Here is a 4,760-nt window from a genome sequence, read left to right on the forward strand (position 1 = left end):
CCTGTCAGTTTCAGTTTTGAGAATGCGAGTTTCAATATTAGTCTCTACCTGTCAGTTTCTGCTGTATGAATATTAAATGCAGTCATCAATTTGTACCGAACAGTTTATTCTGTGAGAATGTAGATATTGATCTCTACCTGTAAGTTTAAGCTATATCAGTATGGGAGAGTAATTATCAAACAATATCTGTCAGCTTTTGCTATTTGACACCAGAGTGTCATTGTAAATCTGTTTCTACTATGTCAATATGACAGTGTAGATACCAGTCTGTCCCTGTCAGATTCTTCCCTGTCAATATGTGAATACAGTTATTGAGCAGTACCCATCAGCTTCTGCTCAGTGAATGTGGGTATATTAATCAAACTGTAGCTGTCAGCTTCAGTGATGTGAATGTGGGAATAGAGTTATCATTCTCTACCTGTCATTTCCTTCTTTGTCAAAGTGAGTGTAACTGTCAATCTGCATCTTTCAGACTCTGCTGTGTGAATACATAAATATAGATGTCAATCTGTAGCTGTCAGTTTCTGCTTGGTGAATATGTTTGTGTAATAGTCAATCTTTCCAATTTCTACCATGTGAATGTGTGAACTGAGTTTTCACCTGTCACTATCCGTTTCTGCTTTGTGAATGTGAGAGTTTAATTATCACTCTTTCCCTGTCAGGATCTGTAATATCAGTGTTTTGAGTGTATTTACTCATCGTTTCCTGTCAGTTTGTGTGACTGTAGTTATCAACTGGTACCTCTTAGATTCTGCGAAGTGAATATGAGTGTAGTTATCCGTTTCATTTGATCTGATTTATTATTCTCACACGCACTGACATACAATGAAAAGTATTGTTTTGTGTACTTAACAGGCAAATAATATCAGACAAAATGCATCAGGATAATAGAACAGAATCTGTAATACAGTATTAAAGCTGCAAAGAGAGAGAGATTAACAGTAAAATTTGAGCGAGATTAGAGCGGTGCTGGAAAAGCACAGCAGGTCAGGCAGCATCCGAGGAGTAGGAAACAAAATCGACATTTCATGCAAAAGCCTTTCATCAGGAATGCCCGAAACATCAATTTTCCTGGTCCTCGGATGCTGCCTGACCGGCTGTGCTTTTCCAGCACCACCCTCATCTTGACTTTAAGCTCCAGCATCTGCAGTACCCACTTTCGCCTTAAAATTTGAGCAGTACATTCAAAAGTCTGATAACAGCAGAGAAGCTGTTCTTGAGTTAATTGGGTGGTGTATTCAAACTTCTTTATTTTCTGGTGGTAGCTAGGAAAATATTACTTTATATACAAAAGATAGGGTGGGTGGAAGTGTGCCGAGAAAAAGACAGATGGAGATAGAATCCAAAGAAAGAGAAGAACACTAGGACAGACAAATGAGTGGATAACTGTCAGACTAAGAGGGTGGATAGCTATTTAATAAGGTCTGTTAGTGGCTCACAATTGGTGATGTACAGCAGCAGACTGTGTGTTAACAAGGGGTGTGGGGTTTTGGGTAATGACATGGAGAGCTCAAGTCTTAAAGTTGTAGAACACAATACTGAGTCCAGAAGACTATCGAGTTCCCAAGCAACAAATAAGGTGCTGTTCTTCAAGCGTGTACTGAGCTTCACTAGAGCACTACAGCAAGCCTGAGACCGAGATGTTGGCCAGGGTACAGGGTGGTGTGTTGAAGTGACATGCAACAGGAAGCTCAGGGTCTTTTTGTCTGGATAGAATGTAGGCGTTCTGAAAAGTGGACACCCGTTCTGCGTTCAGTTTCTCCAACATAGAGGAGACCACATTGTGTGCATTTTCCTTGCCACTGCCAGTTCTGAGGACCAGTCACTGGACCTGAAATGCTGCCAGACCTGTGAATTTTCCACCAATTTTTGTTTTGTAATCAATCTCTCGCTGGGAGTTTCTTCTCTGTGAATATAGTTATCAAAGTGTACACATCAACTTATGTGACTTGAAATTGGGAGCATAATCAATCTATTCCTGTCAGTTTCTGCTTTGTGAATATGAGAATGTAGTTATCAATCTTTCTCTGAAATTTACTGCCACCTGCATGTGAGTTATTTACCAACCTGTCCCTGTCAGATTCTGCTCTGTGCATCTGAGAGTGCAGTTAATAAACTGTATCCATCAGCTTCTTATTTATAAATATGCAAATTCATTTATCATCCTGTACCTGTCAGGTTTTGCTGTGCAAATCTGTTAGTCTCGTTATTAACCTGTACCTGTCATGTGTGTGTGCATGATTATTGTTCTCTCCCTTTCAGTTTCTGCAATGTGAATACATGAGAGCAGATATCAATCGATGTCTGTCAGTTTTGGTTGTGTCCATACGAGAGTTTAGGACTTGATGTATAAATGTCAATTTCTGCTGTGTCCATGTGTGAATTTAGGAATTGATCTATACATGCCAGTTTCTGCTGTGTCACTGAGAGTGAAGTTCTCAATGAGTTCCAGTCACTTTCAACTCTTATATCAAATTTGCTCAATTCTCTGGCAACCAATAATATTCTAGAATCTATTGTTGATTACCAGAAAAATTCATCTGATTCACGAATGCGCTTGAAGGAAGGAAACTGCCATCCTTACCTTGTCTGGCCTACATGTGACTGCAGACACACATCAATGTGGTCGACTCCTAAGTACTGCATGGGTAGTTAGGGTTGGGCAATAAATGCTGGCCGAGCCACTGATGCCCCCATCCCATGACTGAATTCGGGAAAAAAAAAGTTCTCTGTGACTGTGATCCAATCTGTGATAGCAGGTCTTAAGGTGTTGTGATTGTGCCTTAAACTCTTAGGCATTTTGTGATTTATGACTCAATCACAGAATTGGTACAGCCATTCAGCGTGTTGTGTCTATTCTTCATCTGTTCTCCATACTAGTTTCCATTAACTGTTTGGGATTCTGAACTTCATCCACTCACTATCAGTGTCTCGGTGTAAATGGCAATTTGAGATTAGTTCTGCAGTTATCAGCCTTTGAATACCTATAGTACCAGTTTTGCTCTGTGTGCAGTGACAAGTCGAATATTTGTATGCTATTCTCTTTCTATGTTCAGTTGTGTTTTTTCAGTCAGGGTGTAGGATAAACCAGTCCAATGTTCGCTAAATCTGGTGATTGAGGGATTAATGTTGGTTCAATACTTATCTTTGAATCAGTTTTGATTTTACATTTTGTGTATGCACTAGTCTTTGGCAGTTGCTGCTGGGCACCGCAATAAAGTAACATCTAAAACTAACGTCTTCTGAAGCATTTAATAATTTGGTCAGTCAATTTATGACTGTCCATATCTGGAAGTAGTTGTGGGCCTAAATTGCATTTTTATCCCTTTTAACCATTAACTGGCTGCATGTGAGTGAGTTTTCTGTTGTTCTGCCAATCTGTATCACTTTGAAGAGTAGTACTGGTCTATATCACACTGACATTGTCTGTATGTCTCCTGGTGTTTCCAGTCCTGCATGTCATGATCTGATCCATTTTGAGATGGGTTTAAAGTCTTATCAATCAGTGTTTCACACATTTAAAAACTGTGGAAATGCTTCTGCATTACTCAGGCCCTCAACAAGAATGGGAGTGTGGATAAAGTGTATTTTCATCAACACCAGACTGAGAGACAGGCAGACAGAGACAGATGTGTATGCACATGTGTGAATGAGCTTGAAGCATCCTCTCTGGAAGCATCCTCTGGAGATCAGGCTTGACCAAGAAGTTCACCTGGAATTTACATTGTTTGATTGTTCTCTTTATCCAGGACAACTATTTATCAAAATAATAAATTTGTCCTGGTCAGTTACTCAATGTCCAACTTTGCTTCTATATCTGCACTCAATATCAACTTCATATATACTTGTTATAACAATATAACAGCATGATTGATTATTGATTATAACTTTTAAAATGCCTTTTCTACATATGGATTTAATGCAGCTCAAATGTATATTTATTACAAGCATACAGTCTAACCTGCTTCTAATCTTATGAATGATAATTGGCTTTGAATAATGGAATTTACCGTCACTGAGGTGGTATGCATTCAGAACAGGGTGAAATATGGATTTATATATCATCCGTTGCGTTTAACTCTTGGATTGAATGTGTACTTCTGGAAATGGAGCTCAATGTGCGTCTGACTTCATCCACTCAGACAGTGGAAAGGACATTCTCCACTGTCAGTGGTAACATACCTGCTGATTGTGAGAAGCAGCTGGTCGCTCTCGGATTGGTCCATCAAATATTTGCCTGGAGAAAGACAAAGGAGAGAGCTCCTGTACATCACTAGCAGCTGAGTAGGAAGACATTAAATAATCAATGCAACATTCAGGTCATGATCATTATAATTCTTTGTTTTTGAACAAGGTCAGGTGAACAGAGCAGATCCTGGTTCCACTCGAACCCAGAGCACCTTCCAGTCTTTTTCTATTTTCGAAATTCAAAAACATTTTACTAAGATAAAAATAAACTAACCAAAATATGCACAGCTCCACAAATGTAATGATTACGCAGTTCAATATCCAACTCCCAATACACCACCTGTTGAAAGACGAACACTGGGCCCGATTTCACATACTTTGAGACGTTCCCGGTGCCTGCTATATTTACCCTTCACAGGATTATTACACTTGTTTCTACTGTCCTTTATTTCAATGTCTATTTGCAACAAATAGCGGGAAACAGAAGCCAAACAATGAATTTGCATCAGTGTTTAGGGGATTATAAACCCCAAGAATGTCCCACAGCAGCTTCTTCCCCCCTCTGCCTCCCT

The 4,760-nt window shown here is 39.4% G+C and overlaps 1 long non-coding RNA gene across 1 annotated transcript; it reads right to left on the reverse strand.

The window, feature by feature from the left end:
• Window positions 1-1,232: 1,232 nt before the first annotated feature.
• LOC122545874 lies at window positions 1,233-4,660 on the reverse strand. The gene is made up of 3 exons (XR_006310619.1): window positions 4,463-4,660; window positions 4,183-4,237; window positions 1,233-3,712 (listed from the first exon to the last, which is right to left on the reverse strand). It is a non-coding gene; the product is annotated as an uncharacterized LOC122545874 (long non-coding RNA).
• Between the last annotated feature and the right edge of the window lie 100 nt (window positions 4,661-4,760).

Source organism: Chiloscyllium plagiosum, unplaced genomic scaffold, assembly GCF_004010195.1.
Source record: "Chiloscyllium plagiosum isolate BGI_BamShark_2017 unplaced genomic scaffold, ASM401019v2 scaf_55384, whole genome shotgun sequence".
Classification (NCBI taxonomy): domain Eukaryota; kingdom Metazoa; phylum Chordata; class Chondrichthyes; order Orectolobiformes; family Hemiscylliidae; genus Chiloscyllium; species Chiloscyllium plagiosum.